Genomic DNA, 20,125 nt, shown 5'->3' on the forward strand with positions numbered 1-20,125 from the left:
ACGAGTGTGTATGCGCTCATGAGCGGGCGCACAGGGGCTTGAGCACATCTGTGAAGGTCAGAGGTCACTGAGGGAGTCAGGGTGCTCCTCCTACCACATGGTTCCCAATATCAAATCCTGGGTGTCAGGCTTGGTCACAGGCACCTTTACCCACTGAGCATTCTTGCCAGCTCTAGAGCAGGCGATTCTGCTCCCCCTTTTACAGGTTCCTTCCTGAAACTAAATGTCACAGAAGCATGAAAACCCCTTGGCAACATCCCAGAAGAAGAGCACACTGTAAAGAGTTGTTCGGCCCACACTCAGTGGCCCCCTGATGAGCCCTCTGATTCTGGGTACCGTTAGCTCAGCATCCCTTCTTCTCTTCTTTTAAGTCTTTTTTGTATGAATCAGGAAGTTGCGGGTTGGCTAGACTCAGCAGAGAGCGAGTCCCGGAAGCACTAGGAATACAGACGTATGTTGCCATGCCCTAGGTTAAGAGCACTGGGGTCCGAACTCAGGTGGTTATGCTTTCATTGCAACCATGGTACCAACTGACCCATCTCCCCAGGCTTGAAAGAACTATTTTATAAAGGCATAATGGAAAAAAAGGTTAAAATAATTACAGTTCCCAAGAAAGAAAATCAAGGTTTCTAACGGATACAGAAAGTGGAGGTTAGGGGCCAAGGAAGCTGATAGCTTGTAGTCAGGGCCAGGATACTGAGAGACCAAACAGTAAAAATTTCAGGTCAGCACAAGGAACAGTCAGAAATAATAATTCTGACAAATTCTATCTCCTAGCTCATGTGTGTCTCTGCAAATGTGTGCATGCACGTGCACTCTGCTCAGGGAGGAGCACCATTGTGGTCATGATTATTAAATGCTATCCTTCAGTCACACACAGTGTAAGTACAGGCTATAGACCCCAGACCTTCTAAATCATTTTATGAGTTATATTTTCCAGTGACAGCTTTATAAAAAGCCACCTTGAAATTTTTTGTAGCTTTTCTCCAAATTATATGTTAAAATTAGCTGTTTACTGTAGTTTCTACAAACAATTTCTCAGACCACGCTGTGAACAGTCTTGCTGGTTTTCTCCCTCGATGTCTCCTTCCCTCTCCTCCTTTTTCTTGTGGAGACAAGGCTCATTCCTTCTGCCTCACCTTACCAAGTGCTTGCATTATTTATTTCTCTTTTGGCGGAAGTTACTTCCTCAATGTCCCTAAATTCAAGCACTAAATTTCGTCCCTAGCTTGGGTTATTCCTTACAGTAGCTAAATTCAACTCTTATCCCAAACTTTCCAATAAACAAAGATTTAGCTACAACAGAAAAAAAATTTGATTGAAAGATCTTCTCACGCAGAAACAGTTGTAAAATCTCAGTAGAACCTTTCTCTGCTAGGTCAGCTGACACTGAGGGACTGGATGCTGGCAGTCAGTGTTTCTCAGCAACAGAGGGATGTGTTTTGTAATCCTGATGGAACCACACATCAGCTTCCATGCCTGTCTAGTGGAGCAAGCTCCCACTAGACCCCTAAGAAGGATGCAGCTCTCTCTGCCTATCCAGCCCTCCCTTATGCAGATTCGGAGCATTCATCCTGGCTCTTTGCTCATCTTCCACTCATTTTGGGAATAGACCAACTCACAAGCATAAATTTAAGGGCCACACAGTTTCCCAAAATGCTGGAAAGGCGTGGGGCTTCAGTCACAAGCAGTGGATTTCTCAGTTTCATCCAGCCGCAGGGCACCCCGACCCCTGCTCACCGCCAGCCCTTCAGAGCTCTCTCCCTGGATCACTTAGTTGTTCTGTTTTCTGGGAACTCTTCTGGGAGACAATGGGGAAACAAAGAGCAATGGATCCAGTCCACTTTCTGGTGCTGAGAAAACCCCTCCCCTGGCGAGAACTCAAGCCTGGGGGTAAGGTGGGGGAGGGGTGAGAGGAAGAAGAAAGAAACAAATTGTTCAACCAGCTACTGGGTTGGAGGAAATTACTTAAGACATTGGCAGAAACGGACAAATCTTTATCACACAGGCTCCACATGAGTGTTTCCTTTTGCTGCCGACTCAGGCCATTTTTTTAAAGGTGGATCTCCTGATTTGTTTTGTGCGTCTCCAGGGTGTATACTTAGCAAACTGGCCTCATCCCAGCAAAGGTAGCACTATCACCAGGAAAATCTATGAAGCGGACTGGACAAACAAAGTAACAAAGCGATAGTCATCTCTCTAGGAAGAGGACTTCTCACTGAGTTCCTCCGTTGGCGTTGAACACTTTGACCAGTGATGTTAATCTTTGGGATGCGTCCACACTAGGGATGACATCAATAATCCCAAGCAGACAACAGTGTTTCTACTGTTGGTGGAAATTCGCCCAAATCCACTTATGCCTACTGTTACATAGAAAGTATGTGTCTGAGGAGTTAGGACTAAGTGGATAAAAGTGTGTGATACTCTTGCAGAGGGTCTGAGTTCAATTCCAAGCACCCACATCAGGCAGGCCACAGCACCTGTAACTCCAGCTCCAAGTCATCCCTGGACTCTGACATCTTCAGGCACAGCAAGTGTGTTCATGAAATTAATATAAAACTAGAAAAGAGAAAGTGTGTCTGATATTGGCTTATTGGGGCTCATGATTATGAAGAGCTGATAAAACTGGAAAGTATAAATTAGATATTAAAAGATCATTTATTTGTATATCTAATAACAAGTCTGGAAAGTCTAAAGAAAAACAAGTCACAAATGTAATAAATAAAATCATGAAGCTACCTGAACATGGTGACATGCTCCTGTAATCCCATAGCCTAGGAACTCAGGATTCAGGAACTCCCATAATCCCACTGCCTAGGAGGTCAGGATCAGGAATTCCCATGATCCCATTACCTAGGAGGTCAGAATCAGGAATTCCCATGATCCCATTACCTAGAAGGTCGGGATCAGGAATTCCTATGGTCTCATTGCTTAGGAGGTTAGGATCAAGATCTTCCATGACCTCACTGCCTAGGAAGTCAGGATCAGGAACTCAAGGCAACAACAACAAATCAGGAAATTAAATCCAATTCACAAGAACCAGGAACAAGTCTTAAAATCTCGAAGTTAACATTTTTCTTAGAGCTAATTATTGATGCCATCAAGAGAATAAAGTAAAAATGATTTTGGTGACTTGAATGTTATTACACACAAGACCCAATTATTCACGAATCAATCTTAAGTCAGCAAAGGCAGTGTGACCTTCCACTGCTGGCCGATGGGCAACCTTAAGCAGACAGGACTAGGTGAACAAGTTTGCAACCCCTCTTTCCCTTACTTTCTTTTGAGAAGTTGTCTTTGGGGACATATACGACGATAAGGACACCAGAAGACATTTGCTCAAGCTCCTATGTTCTCTCAATGAAATGGAAAAAATCCAGAGAATGCTTGGGATAAATTAAACTGCATGGCTAAGAAATAGCAAAGAAAGCAGCTGGAGGGGAGTGGCTATAGTTAAAAAGAGAAGGGACGGTGGAAACTTGACGGACCAACGGTCATTCTGAAGCTTATTTAAATACACAGAAAAGCTGAGTATTTAAGAACAGAAGGGAGCAGTCCTCGGCTTTTGTTTCCTCCCAAGCTTTCCCTTCTACCCTGGTGAACTATCCCCTTGCATTTTCCTATTTTCAAACAATGACAAGAAATGCTGGGGACTGTTGACTGTGCAGCTGCTGGGCTCCTTATTGTTCTTTGTCCACTTAGGACGGCAGTGGACTGGAGGGGCCAGCTGCCATGATGTGACGACAAGACCCGACTGGAGTTGGTGTGACACAAGACGTGTTTTTCCTCACCAAGGGGAAGCAAGTCAAGGTTTTGCTACCTCACTGTTTGAAAAACGACCTGTCTCTCGTCCAAGGATTGAGCGGAGCTGCTGCAGGATTGACCGCGTGTGGACGAGTTGTGGCTGTTTGTTCAGAAGATGCGGAGCGAGGGATGGGATTGCTATCAGAGGGAGTGAGAGAAACTGACTTGTGGGTCCAATGAATGGGGAGGGGGTGGATGTAATTCCGTTTTGCTGTGTGTTAATGACTGAAATGTGTTTAGTAAAGCGTAGCAAGCCCTGTTCACTGGAGGAAGGACAACAAACATGGATTTTCTTGAAATAGTAGGGGAAAAAGTACTGAAAACTCCCCCATAAACTTCTAGGTTGATTTATTGTCAAGATCATGGAAATGGAACAATCCAGAAACCACTTGTAACCTTTCTCCTTCCCAGTGTGGGACTCCCGACACAGCATCCAGACTCCACTGTAGCGGTTCCCTTCCAGTGTGGGACTCCCGACACAGCATCCAGACTCCACTGTAGCCTTTCCCCTTCCAGTGTGGGACTCCCGACACAGCATCCAGACTCCACTGTAGCGGTTCCCTTCCAGTGTGGGACTCACGACACAGCTGGCAGGACCAAAGCCCGCCTGACATGTGGGACTGCTGAGGAGATTCCAAAACGCCAGTGTTCTCATCTGCTCCAAAAGTGTCTCTTCCGTTAAATACTTCCTTGACATTGTTACCAAGCAAAAAGCAGATGGATGGGTGTCTAGGTGTGTACCTTATCCCTCACCAGTTATCCTGGAACACTTGCTAAGAGAAAGCCACACAATCAAGGCTAGTTGCAGGGTAGTCTCAATTCTTGCCTTGAAAGGAAAAATAGATTCAGTGGGAGGGGAGAGGAGTACTCTAAAAACAAAAACAAACAAACAAAACAAAAACAAACAAAAACTTCTTTGCATGGTTTTTATGCAGGATGAAGCATTCGTTTTCCTGAGGCCATTCATTACTCTTTCTCCCCGGTGCTGGGGATAGCGACCAAAGCCTCGTTCATTGTGAGGCAAGTTCTAACCATTGGGCTTCACTCCCAGTCCCCATTACTCTTCGTGAGTGCAAACTTTCAGATTCTATTTACTCCAGTTTTAGAAGAAGAAGAAGAAAGGTTCCTCACGAACATGTGCTCCTGGAAACGAAATCAGAGGCTTATAGGGTGCAGTGAAGAGAAAAGCGGTCCCGAGCTCGGGGTTCCTTTCAGATCAGCACTGGCCAAGTACGAGCGTTACGTCCGGAGGAGACAGTTTCCCTCCTGTGTGCTATCAGGTATGGGCTCCACCCTGACACTCCCCATGAATGGTTCAGTTTAAGGGACTACAAAGGGGAAAATGGACAAAAGCCTTTACTTTGTCTTCTCAGCTGGAGCTCACTAGGTACACACAGTGGAAATTCCCCCCGGAGGGAAGGAATTCAGGAAAGTCAGCTGCATAAGTGAGGTCCATGAAGGTGCTGAAGCAGTTCTCTCTCTCTCTCTCTCTCTCTCTCTCTCTCTCTGTCTCTGTCTCTCTGTCTCTCTCTCTGTCTGTCTCTGTCTGTCTCTGTCTCTGTCTCTCTCTGTCTTTCTTTGTGTGTGTGTGTGTACACTCATACCTGTGTGCCTCCATTCTATAAGCGGAATCTTACAGCATTGTTCGTCAGCTCCTATTTTATTCTGCCTAAGCCCAAGAAAGTAAAGAGGCACTGGAGAACTCTGAAAGAGTGCCTGTGCACTGCGGGGTAAAGACTGCAGGTCAAGTTTACATTCAGCAGTTTCTAAGGTCTTCTGGCACAGTGCTCTGTCAAGCAGATTTCGAAGCGATACCTAGATTCATATTGGTATGAGGTATAAATGTTAACTAGCTTAACTGATTGCACAGTCAGGAATCTCCTTTGTGGTTTGCTGAGCCACTGTTGAGGAAATTCTTACCATTTTGAGGAATAAAGAGGAATGAAAGTTGACTAGAAGCCTTAGGGAAGCATCCTTCTTACTGAAGATGCTGGGTAGGATCGTGTAGTGTGACTGCAGGGAAACCTGTTGGTGCCGTTTAAATTTCTCCTCCATCTTCCAAGCCACTTAAATGTCCTCTCTTCTTACTCCTAGCACTAATTTAAGATAGAGTTGTGGGGATTCCCAGCACACTAATTACCAGACTTGTTTCTTTGAGTTGGTTTTGATTCTTTAAAGAATGGTAGTATGTCTGTAAGAGTTCCTTACCTTGTAATCCTTCCACCTCCTTCCCATACAGTAGGAATACATTCCCCAACTATTTAAAACTCTACAATAAGAATCTCGTGATAGTTGTATCTTTCAAAAGCAGGTAAATTGGAAAATAATCTGAACAAAGCTGTGAAAGTTCTATGCTTAGAAAAATCACTTAACATCAATTTGTTATTGTTATTTAAAGAACAATAAAAAAGTTTAGGATCGAACAACTATTTAGATCATGCCAATTTCATCATGATAAATCATTACTAAAATTTTCATGTATGCAAAATCAAATGCAGAGACGTTGTGCAACACACTGATGTTAGAAAGCAAACTCAGCATAATGTAAAGTTTAGGAAGAAAACAAATTTTATCCAGAAAATCAGCTTGCCCTAGTGGATTCTGATGAGTAACTTAATAAAGAATCCAAAGACGTTTAAAAGACTGTTCCTTTTGTTCAGCTCCCTTCTTTAAGGAAGAATCAACAAATAAAGACTGTATGTACTTGGGGTCACTGATGTGATGTTTGGATACTCCTTAGCACCATGGAAGCACTCAATTGTCTATTGGTGTCCTGCCTAAGATGATGCTTTGAATTATGTGCCAGGAAATTTATAGAGGTACATTTTCTTGGGTCATTTACTGGATCTTTAGTTTGTTCCTTTAGTAATGTCACATTTCACTCATGGTCTTGAGGTATTCACACATGTGTTGATGCAGTCTAGGCTTTCTTAATGGGTTGGCTTTGGAAGGGAAAAGCCAACTTCTTCTCTGAGTCTAATGAGAATCCAGCAGTTCAAATGCCAGTGCTAGTGGCAAACTTGCTTCCAGGCTTCTTCATCTGTTTAACCAGCTGTCTGGGCCAGTGTATAGACCTGTTCTAGGATCCGAATCGAAACCTGGGTCTGCCAGGGTGGTATGGTGATGCAGTGGGCCCGGAACAAGATGCCAGTTACAATCAATATTGCTGCTAGTTTGTCTTAAATGACAGAATGGTGTGAATCAAGTGCTAGACAAGTAGTAACACTCATTAAAGAAACAGTGTCACAAAGCTGAGACAGCATCAGGTAAGGGCATACATGATAGACAAGCAGCAAGAGGAGTTCAAAGGTATCTGAGGTCAAGCAAATACAAACAGCCTAAAAACCTATGACTTCAAAACAGGAAAACTTGTTGATTTTTATCTAATATCTTAAACTTTCCAGAGTGCTCTCAGTGAGGCCTCTGACAAACTTCTGTGATGCCGAGGACAACTGGAACGTGATCACTGCTGGACTCTCCATTTCTTCACTGCGTCCGGCCTAGGACTTGCCAGTGGATGAATGGAAAAAAGTGATTTGGTCAAAATCATCAAGGTAGAGAAATTTGATTCCAATGTGGCTTTGTTACTGCAAATCCTTTATTTCTTTTATAAGCTTTGCTTCCATCAAATATGGAAGACCCACTTCTCCCTTTTCTGATCTCTAAGCCAAAAACAATAAATAAAATAATAGTACTAATAATTTTTCCATACTTCATTTATCTTTCATTAGTAGGAGGAATAGTAGACTGTGCATCTGAAAGTCAAAGTTTCAAGTGCTTCTGCATCAAGAAATAATAAAGGATAATATATGACTCTTCAAACCAAGTAGGTATGGGCAATCTCTTTCTATAATGGGACAAATAGTACATATTCTCAGCTTTTTACTCCATGTGATCTAATTCCCCAGTCCTGCCATTTAACACAAACCCCACAAGATTATGAGTTAACATGAATGGTTGTGTCTGTGCTAGTACAGTTGCAGGAGATGGTGTGAACTGGGCTGACATGGTTACAGGAGATGGTGTGAACGAGGCTGGTACAGTTGCAGGAGATGATGTGAATGAGTGAAAACATCCATGGCTCACTCTATTTCTACAACATGATTACTTAAAATCTATTTGGGATTATCAGTGTCCAATCAGTCTAGTAGAATTGCAGGATATAAAAAAAAAGACTAACAAAAGAAAGTTTTCTGCCTGAAAACACAAACTATATATTTAGTTTAAAAATACATTTTTGCTTTGAAAACTGTTGGGTCTGTTCTGGTATATCCATCAGAGATATGAACAAATCTCAAATGCTTCTCTATGCTCTGGGAGAAACTTAGACATCATAAACCTAGTTACCATAGAGAAACAAGAGAGAAAATTAGTAGAAAACAATGTAGATATGTTGGAGAAGGGCCCGCTGCTTGTTCATCCTGGCTGCCTGGCTAATTTAACCCTGAAATAAACACACAGAAATTGTATTAATTAAATCACTGCTTGGCCCATTCGTTCTAGCCTCTTATTGGCTAACTCTCACATCATGATTTAACCCATTTCTATTAATCTGTATGTCACCACGAGGTCATGGCCTACCAGAAAAGTCTCAGCATGTCTATCGTTGGTGGCAGGTCCATGACATCTCCCTGACTCTGCTTTCTTCCTCCCAGAATTCAGTTCTGTCTTCTGCACCTTCTTAAGTTCTTGCCCTATCAAGCCAAGGCAGAGTCTTTATTCATTAACCAATAAAAGCAACAGAAGGACAGAAGGAACTCCTATACCATTTCCCCTTTTCTGTTTAAACAAAAAAGGAAGGCTTTAACTTTAACATAGTAAAATTACATACAACAAAACAGTTATCAAACAAGAACTACAGTTAAAATATTTATATATTTATATCTACTTTACCTTTTACCATATTTCATCAGCAGTAAAAGGCATTATCTCTGCTGGGTCTATACCTACTAATTGATGAAGTCTCAATTTACCTTTTATAATTAATTCAGAGACTTTTCCCATATAAGTTTTTAATTTTTTAACTTGGTTTATGTGGTAAAAAGATCCATTCTAATATGATATCATCCCTCTGCATCAAAATTCCTGTAGGAGAAATTCTGGAAGGCACTATGACTAGCATACAAATAAGATTTGGATTCACCCTATCCACATGTGCCTCCTGTAATTTCTCCTCAACAAACATCAATTCCTTTTCTGCTTCAGCTGTTAATTCTCTGGGACTATTCAAGTCTTTATCACCATCTAAGGTTTTGTTTAAATGAATTATTAGATCAGGTGTTATCCCAACAGCTGGTCACAGACTGGAAATGTCTCCCAATAATCTTTGAAAGTCATTAAGAGTCTGCAACCCATCTCTCCTAATTTGTGCATTTTGTGTTATAATTTTCTGCAAGCCTATTCTGTAACCTAGGTAATTAACAGAATATCCTCTTTGAATCTTTTCAGGAACAATTTGTAATCCCCATTTAGGCATGAATTTCTTTACTTCTTTAAACATTTTTTTCTAAAGTATCTGTATTTGAATCAGATAACAAATTATCATCCTTGTAATGGTAGATTATAGACTTAGGATATCGCTTACGTATTATTTTCAATGGTTGGCTGACAAAGTATTGGCACAGGGTTGGGCTATTGAGCATTTCCTGTGCGAGGATAGTCCATTTATATTTTCTAGTAGGCTGAGAATTATTATAAGTAGGTGTTGTGAAAGCAAACTTTTCTCTATCCTTTCCTTGTAAAGGTATAATAATGAAACAATTCTTTAAATCAATAACTATAAGAGGCCATCCCTTTGTTTACAGAGAAGGCAGAGTAATTCCAGATTATAGAGGCCCCATAGGTTGATAGTCCCTAAATCTGTCACCATTCTCCACATTCCAGATTTCTTTTTAACAACAAATACAGGAGAATTCCAAGGGCTGGTAGATTCTCCCATATGTCAAGTGTCTAGTTGCTCTGCCTACCGGTTTCTTCATTACCTGCCACTTGGTTCCTAAACCAATGTCACACATTTCAGTTTAGGGCAGAACTTTTTTTAATATATAACAACTTTTAAAATTATTTCTACATTTTATTTATATGTATTTGTCTGTCTTAGAGTTTCCTTTGCATATAAAACATCATGATCAAAAACAACTTGGAGACAAATGGGTTCCTATTTCAAGTAACTGTCTATGACTGAAGAAAGGCGGGGCAGGAACTCAGCTCAGGAACTGAAGCAGAGGCCATGAGGCATGCAGCTTACTGGCTTGCTCAGCCAACTTTCTTATACCAATCAGGATCACTTGCTGAGGGGTTGCACTGCCCCCAGTGAGGTGAAACCACCTGCATTAATCATCAACCAAGAAAATGCACTGCAGACTGTGAACAGGCAAATCTTATGGAGACGTTTTCTCAATTAAAAGCCACCCTTTCCCAAATGGCTTTAGCTTATGTCAAGTTGACATCAAACTAAGCAACACAGGGTGCTTTGCTGTGTGTATGTCTGTGCATCTTGTGCCTGCTTGGTGGCTGTGGAGGTCAGAAGAAGGATCAGAGCACCCAGGACTGGAGTTACAGAGGGCTGTGAGCTACCACGAAGTGCTGGAAATTGAAACCAAGTCCTCCAGAAGAATAGTCACTGCTCTTGACCCCTGAGCATCTCTCCCGCTCCCATATATAGTAAATTTTATAGCCATCAAAGTAGGGTAGATTATGCTGGGAAATAAAAAAACCCTTTATAAGATTAATGGTTTAAATATTGAAAGAAATTTCACCTTGAGGACACATGTCATATGTTTTGATTTCATGTTTATTCATTTCAATTCCTCAGGAACCTAAGTTAATTAAAATGCAGCTACCAAGTAAAATATTGTAGATTGCCCATTACTAAGAGCAGAGAGAACTGTAAAGGCTTACATACTGACAACTAAATGCAAAATCCAAGAGATTCATTCATCTTTTCTATTCAACTCAAGAGTCACTGACCAGAGCCATATGTCTGCCACTGAAGGGACTGTTTCCAGAAAGGCATAACTTGGAAAAATTGATTAAACACTCTTGTAACTATCACAAGCGACACAGACCTCACCTACCTTCTAGCCATAAAGTCACACAATGTAATTCTTATGGCTCAAAGACATTTTGTTATGACATGAATAGGCCGCAAAAAGTAGTCATGATACAAGCATGGAACACTAACATTTAGAGAAATAAACCTATGCAAATTTTAGTCCTTATGAATGCCTATCAACAGCAACTCTGGAAAACAGTATGCCAACTCTGTGTTCAGCTCACATCACATGAACTGTGCCTTTTGTTCCCTGATTTCTGTCCCTGGAATAAATATGGTTAGTTCTAGCAAATCCCCAGAACAAGACACAGCATTCTAGGCTGGTTTCTGTATAGTGTGTTGGCCAGCATTGACAGAAGAGAATTTCTGAGCAGCCAATTTCCTACAGACCTCTGATTCCCCACTGTTTTGAGCGGCTTGATGTTTAGTGAAATAACAAGGCAGGCTTGTTTGGTGAAGGTGTAGAGCATTTTAGGTGCATTGATAGAACAGTCAAGAAGCCACTAAGGTTTGATTATATAAAACTTGCTGACCTAAAGTATTGACACAAACTTTGGCTGGTATAGCCAGAAGTATTCTGCAGTCTGTCATCTCTTATCACTTGCCTCCCAGGAGCTGAGATGAAAGAGTTCTCACATAATGTTTAATGTGCAAATTACAGTTCTGATTTATAACCTTTAGACCAGAAATAAAAGCAAACCAGCAAATGAAACCCCAGACTTCCTACTCTACCACGTGGTACATCAGCCACAGACATAGTGACTCAGGCAGTAACTTTTAACAAGGCAAAGTATAGGCTCAAACTCTGAGAGAGGAATAACCTAGTTTTGAAAGAAGAGAGCATGGAGTCTCTGTGGTTGTCAGCTGAAATTCTATCTTTGGGGTCTGATTACAAAATCTAGCTTGTTCCTGCTTCTATATCTTGCTGAAGTTCGGTCTTCTAAACTGGGAGTTTCAGCATCTTTGCCAGCCTTCCACTGCACCTTCTTAGCTGGCTTCAGCCTTGGTAAACACACGCTATCCTGCAAGGTCAGGAATCATTAGAGTCCGAGAAATATAATATCTAACACAGTTTTACTTCTATGGTCAAAAAATAAATAAATAAAAGATCCTCAAAGTGCCTAAATAATTGGAAGATCTCTTGAAACAGAGAACCTGTAAGCAATTCCCCCTGTTCTCGCAGGTCTTCCTGCAAAATTTGAGTTCAAAAGGTCACAGTTCATTTCATGTCTTGCTCATAAAGATGCATGTTCAGAATTTTGTACCCCAGTGTACTGGGACACATGGAGATCTCATGTCAAACACTTAACTCAGCCTATTCTTTTTGAAGATTTAGTTTTTATTTATGTGTTTGAGTATCTTGCTTGCATGTGTACAGTACCTGGGGCCCATGAAGTTCAGAAAAGAGCATCAGATTTTCCAGAACGGGGGCTACGGCCATTTGTAAAGCTCACAGTGTGGCTCATAATTGCTGAGCCATCCCTCCAGCCTTCCAATTTTTCCCTAACTGAAGTGTTGGCTATAACATTAGCACAAATCTTCAGGTAAAATGGAGTCTAACTCAGAATGGAATCCTTATATTCTCGCTGCTATTGGACTGTACTGGAACTCTCATTCAACCAGGGCTCAGTTAGGGTATATATGGGTAAAGACACAATTTAAACTGTAAATAAATTACTTTAGTCAGAATTTTAGAAAGTATTAAAATTCTTCTTTATCTTGTTCTCTTCCTCCTTCTTTGCATCATCATCAGCGTCACAATCATATTATTATTATTATTATTATTATTATTATTATTATTATTATTATTGGCACAGAGTGAATGTTAATTTGGTGGAACCAGTCCTTCCTTCCACCTTTAAGTTGGTTGCAGAGATCGTCAGCCTTTTGGAGAAAAGCACGTCTTCCATGTCCATTTCCCCCACCTTAGAGGATGCAGAGTTCTGCATAGGTGTCTTATATGGCATGCAGACTTGGCAGCTGCTGCAACAGTGGCAGAAACACAGTTGCTTTATGTCACTTTCCTATCCAAGTCTAGGCATAAAATGGCTTCCCCAGGTGTAATTCACCAGGCTGGAAACTTTCCCCTTACTGCACCTTTCTTCCAAAACTATTGCCTCATCTCTGTGACATCACATGCTCACCCGCCAAGTGCACAATCTAGACAGCAGAAATTAATAGAACCAAGTTGTGTCATGAAATTCAAAAAGTTCAAAGTAACAGAAAATGAATGTTAAAACTTTTTCAGAAATTCTGAATAAGGATTTATAGGAGACATCCCACTTTAATTTTGTGGCCACACTCTCTTCCATTCACCTGAGGATGTATTTACTTTAAAACCAGAAGGATGAACCACCTGGAGTTCTGCTAGGTAGAACACAGGCTGTTTTCTACACACGCTGAGGTCTCACTGCAGAGTCTCACTCTGTGCTCTCACTAAATCTCTTTGCTTGTGGAACAGATATAGTATAATTGAATCTTAAATTCCTATTTTGTGTTCTGATCTTTTCTTCAAATAATGGGGAACACATTTTGAAAATTATATAAAGAAGATATGCATTCCCAGATCTACTCACAACATCCCAAATGACCAACCAGATCACCTTTTATTTGATAGTCGTAAAAGCCTATTGAGACTTGCTTTGGAATAGCTGTCCCACTCCAGAGCGCCCGCCCTGTGTTCCCCCGTGAAGTTCCATACACAGGGGACATGTGTTTTCAATACACCAAGGACAGTAACAATGGCTCAGGCAAAGAATTTCTCAGAAGATCTTGCCTGTATTTTCTTCAAGAGGAAATCTCAGGCAACAAAGCTAACATTTCCTGAAAAGGAGACTCATACATCGCATAAGCTTGGAGAGAATTGCACAAGTCAGAAATTTGCAAATAGCACTGCAACTTTAGCCTAGAATGAAATAGTTCGGGGAAACATGGTGGTTGGACCATATCTGACTGACTGATGTGACGCATATAGGCTAAGTGAGAAAAAGGTTCTGGACATTTCCATGGGACCTGTGGAGCCTGTGTGACTGTCAGCCATGCCCGAGATGGTTCTGTGGAACAAGCAGAGGGTTGGTACTGGGACTGCTTGCTTTCCTTGCCTCACCACTCATGAGTATATTCAGCCCCAAGTCAGGAAGAGGCTGAAAATCTTTAAGACTATCTCACAGATCTCTCTGTGTGCCTTTGGAGTGTAGGACAAAGTGATTACAAAACTCTTCCCCCAACTGACCTTATGTCCAGCCCTCTTTCTCCTTCGGCTCTTCTCAGACGGTCAGCCATTAGCAGCATAGGAACAGAAGGAGCACTACACTTGGAGTCACAAAACTAATTGTAATATGATTTGGGGCATTGTCTTAACTTCAATCAATCATCATATCCAAATTGTGAAATAAAAATTGTAGATCACGCTCATAATCACAGCACCTCGGAGAAAGAGGCAGGAGGATGATTCAAATCATCATCAGCAATTCATCTATGTGAGACACTGTCTCGACCTCAAGAGGAAGGGAATGGTGGGATGTCTCAGTCTGCTTAGTGCTTCCCTGGACAGTGCAAGGACTCAACTTCACCCTTAATATGCTCCTAGAAACAAGATGTCTCTGGTGGCATGCATGCGGTTCAGTCTCACCACTGGGGACATGGAGGCAGGAGACTGTCCAGGTCTCTCCCTCGACACCTGGCCTACTGGATGGACTCCAGCTCAGTGAGAGACCCTGCCTCAAAACAAGATAGATGTCATCTGAGGAACCACAGCCAAGGTTGTTAACCAGCCTACACACACACACACACATACCTACATGTAAACTCTCTCTCACACACTCACACAAGTAAAACAAAACACCTAAAATTAAAGCATCTACCACTTAAGCATGGTATCAATGGATACGATTATGATAGCCTATTGTAAGGTATAATGGGTTAAACAGGTGTGTGTTCTTATCCCTTCCTCTTGGTGTGGGCAAACATACTGATTCTAGACTGCTGACTTCTTGGATGACTGGAAAAATGCAGACAGGAAATAGTAAAGGGCTCAATGCCTTCAATCTCCCTAACTGTTGGCAGGGTAAGATGCACCTTCGAATGTATCCTAGACACTGCCCTGGCTTGTTGGCCTTTATTGATTGAGTACAGAATGGATTTCAGTGGGGCCTGCGGGGCTGAGTTCCTAAAACTCCCAGGTGATGTCTGATAAGAGAGTGCCACCTTGAATGGAGGAGGATAGGGTCAAGTGAAGAGGCAGCACAGGGAAGAGAGCGACTGGACCAAGGCTTCCTCTTGCTGACCTCCATGCTGCCATCATGCATGGCGCGCTGACTGCAGGGTGGCCATAACCGTTTTGAAATCCTCCTGCTGGGCGATGAAAGGAGACAGAGACAGAGACCCACATTGGAGCACCGGACAGAAATCTCAAGGTCCAAATCAGGAGCAGAAGGAGAGAGAGCACGAGCAAGGAACTCAGGACCGCAAGGGGTGCACCCACACACTGGGACAATGGGGATGTTCTACTGGGAACTCACCAAGGCCAGCTGGCCTGGGTCTGGAAAAGCCTGGGATAAAACCGGACTCTCTGAACGAACATAGCGGACAATGAGGACTACTGAGAACTCAAGAACAATTAATTATTTGCTTCTTCATTGACTTGTTTTTCTTGTTGATTTTAATCTGTGAAAGATTTTGGTTTATTGGCTAAAATGTCTTTGTAAGTGGTTCCTCATATTCTGATTTCAAATACCAACACTCAAGTTGAGAGGCTCATAAATATCTACTATTCCATATCCTGTATATGTGCAGAGAACATTCATTCTCATGTGCAAAGATTTGCAAAAAGTAGCAACAAACTTGTTTTTCAAAAGTGAAAAAAAAAAAAAGAACAATGGCAATGGGTTTCTGATCCTACTGCACGCACTGGCTTTGTGGGAGCCTAGGCAGTTTGGATGCTCAACTTGCTAGACTTGGATGGAGGTGGGGATTCCTTGGACTTCCCACAGGGCAGGGAGCCCTGATTGCTTTTCGGGCTGAGGGGGGGGGGGACTTAATTGGGGGAGGGGGAGGGAAATAGGAGGTGGTGGCGGGGAAGAGACAGAAATCTTTAATAAATAAATAAATTTAAAAAAAGACATTAAAAAAAAAAGAAAAGAAATCCTCCTGCTGGTAGCCGCATCCTGGCAGGGTTTGCCTTTAATTGGGCATTTTTTTTTCTTATGGAATATATCTAGTAGAACAGAAACAGAAGAAACTGCAGCATAACTCAGAGCCTGCTATGCTGCCCACGGCCTTCGACCTACCTGGTAGGGAAGGTCAGCTTGTAAAAGAAGCATGCATTCTGCCAACTGGGATGCGGCCCAGTGATGATAAGAATCACTATTTTCTGTGACCTTAGCTGTATTTAGAGTGTACTCCCGGGAGTCCCTAGTTCAACATACCTTGATTGCACATTGTGAACTAACATCCTTGCCATTCACATTTAGAACCAAATGACTTCCTTTTGGCATTGGCACGTCCATTTGGTGGCTTGCCATAATATTATGTATTGTTCAGAATAATTTTCCATGTGACTCAGTCTGGCTTCCTTGATTTACAGCTATTTGTAAAAGCTGGCTCTTAGAAGGGGTAGAGAAGTCAGGAAGAAAATAGCTTCATAACAAACTACTGCGAAGGAGCAGACGGAGCTCAGCTGGTGACACACAGGTCTCTGCCAGATTCTGGTGATGACAACTAGCCATTTTAAACATTCTGCTGGCTCGTTGGAGGGATTCAGGAGTGTGCTGCTGAGACGTGGAGCACAGCTACTTTGTTGAGATGACTCCAATCCCTGCTGCTGACGGGATTGCCACACTTGGTTTACCAGAATCTTGACTTCAGTGGTGGACAGTGATATTTCTAATCATAATGGGAGCCCTTAGCACAAATTTTTAAGTATAAAACTGGAGAGAAATTTGCTTTGCTCTGTAGATTTCAGCTACATAACGGAACTCTGGCCTAGCTCTGGCTTTTGCTTGGCAGAGAGGTTTAAGCACCGGGGAGACCATCAGAGAACAACCCTTGAAAGTTTAGTTCTGCCGGTAAGGTCCTCTGTGTTAGAAGAAGGGCGTTCTGGAGACCCTAGCCGAGCGTGCTCCCTGCAGCTTTGTGGCAGATGGACATCTGTGTCCAGGCTGACGACTTCAGTCCCTTTCAGGTCAAAGGTTTACTCTGTTGCCCTGGGGCAGAAGCAGTAGCTTCCACGTATTTGGGTTTTGTTTTTTACTTTTGTTTTGTGTTTTGCTTTTGGATGATGTCTTCCACCAATAGGGCTTTATGAGTTATAGAAATTTCCTAGTCTTAGGTCTGTAATTCCTCAGAAATCTGCACGGGCTCTTTATTAAGTCCATTTTCCCTATTTTAGCCACATCTGCTCTTAACTTCACGGAGCTGGACAACTGACGATCTCATGCCACATCTGCGGGCAATGGTTTTCAGTGTCCACCTGGCTCCACGCGCGGCAAGTGCGCTACCGCTCTACATGGGAAGAGCCAGTTCTAAAGCGATTGTGAATGGAGAAAGCTTCTTTCAATCAGCTGTATACACGTTTCTGGATAAACTCACTGAACTTCTCTTTGTCTGTGTGTGAAGTGCCACTTGCAAGAGGAAATGGTTTTTTACATAGTTCTCCCAGAATCCCTCAGTCCTTACCTGTTTTATGGTATGGCTGGCGTACCCAACCGTCTATTCCAAACTCTCCAATGCAGGGTTTGGACTGCCCTTCCCCCAGAGCTTCTTCCCTGTATAATCCAGACATTTTGGTTAACTGCCACCTCTTTACTTTTGCCCTCTTGGCTGCTGCACCAGGTTCCCTCTCTCCCCTTCCCTTTCCCCTCCTACCTCCTTCCAGGGCTCAGAGCTGTGTCCACTCTGACATTTGAGTTTCTCTCTACTTTATGCTTGCAGTTTCAAGATACGAACCCTCAGCTTCCTTTTCCTGCTGCCATGCCTTCCCCAGCCATCATGGACTCTAACCCTCTGGAATCATAAAACCAACTATCTTTTATAAGTTGCCTTAGTCACAATGCTTTATAACAGTAATACTTAAGTAATTAAGGCAACCAGCTAAAACAATTTGGTAAAAGGTCGAATTACTGCTCTCAAGATCTTATCCTATAAATACAGCCACGGTGTTACCAGAGAATGGGCTCAATGAGACTTGGATGTAGTCTTTAAATATTTTTGGAGAGAGGCTACATATGTATCTCAGTTCATTGAGTGCTTGTCTAGTGTACACAGAGCCCTTGGTTCAATCCCAGCACCACATAAAAGTGGGGCTGAAGGAACAAGCCTATAATCCCAGCACCACATAAAAGTGGGGCTGAAGGAACAAGCCTATAATCCCAGCACCCCATAAAAGTGGGGCTGAAGGAACAAGCCTATAATTCCAGCACCCAGGAACTGGAGGTGAGGAGATCACAAGTTTAACGTCATTTTTCATGACATAGGTTGACTCCCCAGGTCACATGAACCAGGGGAATCTTTGTTTTTTTTTGTAAGATGTATGTTCTTACTGTAAACAAAGTTTATAAAATTATTTGTAAGAGTCCCAAGAAACTGCAAGTTTGTAGATAGGAAATGAGCAAGGCCATCCTCACACTAAGGCTTCAAGTATGGTTTGTTAGTATTGTTTGCCTTTTACTGAAAATAGATTTGTTTTTTACTCACATAATAAATATATCTTGATTTTGATTTCCCTCCCTCTACTCCTTCCAGGCTTTCTCCACCTCCCCTCCCATTCAGATCCAGTTAATTTCTGTCTCTCATTAGAAGGTGAGCAACTGGTAGCGGCTCCCCTGCTTCTCAGAATTTTCAGGCTCTTACCCTGATATCTGACTCCTGATTTTTTGTTGGTAAGGAATAAGATAATACTATACTATACTGTACTAATATAATAAAATAAAAAAACAAAAATTAACACATCAGAATTGAACAAAATGAATGAACAGAAGGAAAAGAACCCAAGAGAACATACGGGAAGCAGAGACCCAGACATTTGCCTGTTCAGATACTTCATAAAAACTAAACTAGAAGTCATATATATATACATACATACATACATACACACACACAAAGGACCAATAGAGTAAAAGAGAACATATATATTTATATATGTATATGTGCATGTATATATATACATACATATAAATATATACATATATATAAAATAAGATCAAAGAAAAAAGGGAAAACCCTACCATGACTGTGGTGAGTTCAGAAGTTTTATACAGTAAATATACAGCTGACAGATTTATTAGACTAATCCCCCGGAAGTGTATATGTACACACCCACTTGGACTAACCTGTTTTGCAGAGCTATGGGCCCACCTGTGCTTTGGATAAGTCACTGTCAGTTCTGTAAAAATCTTGTGAAATCATGGCATTTCTCCCTTTTATAGTCTCCCAGCAGTGTATAAACCTGACTTTTCCTGTAGGGCAACTGGATGAAGCCGTGGTGTGAAAAGGATCCACTAAGGCAAGCCTTTATTCTCATAGCCAAAATCTATATAAAAAATAGCCTCCCACAAACTTTCTTTATTGGTCACTGATAAGAGAGGAGCCTCATACAGGAGGTAACGAGTCTGCTCTAACAGCAGACCCAGGAAGGTGGAATCTCCTGGTCTTCTGCTCTGACTTAATGGGCTACCGACAGTCTGTATACTTTACCTTGGTTTCAACTAACATGAGATCATAGCCTGGGCAATTAACTGTTTATACAGGACAAAGGCCTGAGTTGCTAAAACTAACTTCAGAGAGAAAAATTCTCACCTGGGCACCCTGCTGGAGTCAAAAGCAAGGTCCCCAAAAGAGACTTCCTTTAACTCAACCAGCTAGATGCTAATGCAAATCAAGCTCACAGGTTAGTATAGCTGCAGAGGAATTTCACAGCCTCCTCAGAGAGATAAGGCACCTCCCTGCCAGTTCCATGATGTCTTGTGACTCTGTGGAAATACATGCTTGATACTATTGTTACCACCTGTGGGACTGCTAACTTGTCTATATAAACTTAAAGATTTCTCGCAGAAGTCCTGTTCTGAACCCCGAGGGAGAGCTGAGGCTGGTACTCAGTAGCTCCCAATACATAACACTGTGAGACAAGGAGCCTTTAAAGATGCCATCAAGTTCACTTTCTGTTGACCTTCTACTGCTGGCTGTGCAGCCTATGCTTAAGAGTAGTTTGTTTCACCCAGGTGGTGGTGCAGGCTACATGGAGAAAACCTGTCTTGAAAAAGAAAAAAAGCA

The 20,125-nt window shown here is 42.0% G+C and overlaps 1 long non-coding RNA gene across 1 annotated transcript; it reads right to left on the bottom strand.

Moving 5' to 3' along the window:
* Window positions 1-4,803: 4,803 nt before the first annotated feature.
* Window positions 4,804-17,827, bottom strand: LOC121458271. The gene is made up of 3 exons (XR_005975828.1): window positions 17,804-17,827; window positions 17,534-17,622; window positions 4,804-4,947 (listed from the first exon to the last, which is right to left on the bottom strand). It is a non-coding gene; the product is annotated as an uncharacterized LOC121458271 (long non-coding RNA).
* Between the last annotated feature and the right edge of the window lie 2,298 nt (window positions 17,828-20,125).

The sequence above is a fragment of the Microtus oregoni genome, unplaced genomic scaffold, assembly GCF_018167655.1.
Source record: "Microtus oregoni isolate MIOR12 unplaced genomic scaffold, Mior012 000017F_ref0000208, whole genome shotgun sequence".
NCBI classification, from domain to species: Eukaryota; Metazoa; Chordata; class Mammalia; order Rodentia; family Cricetidae; genus Microtus; species Microtus oregoni.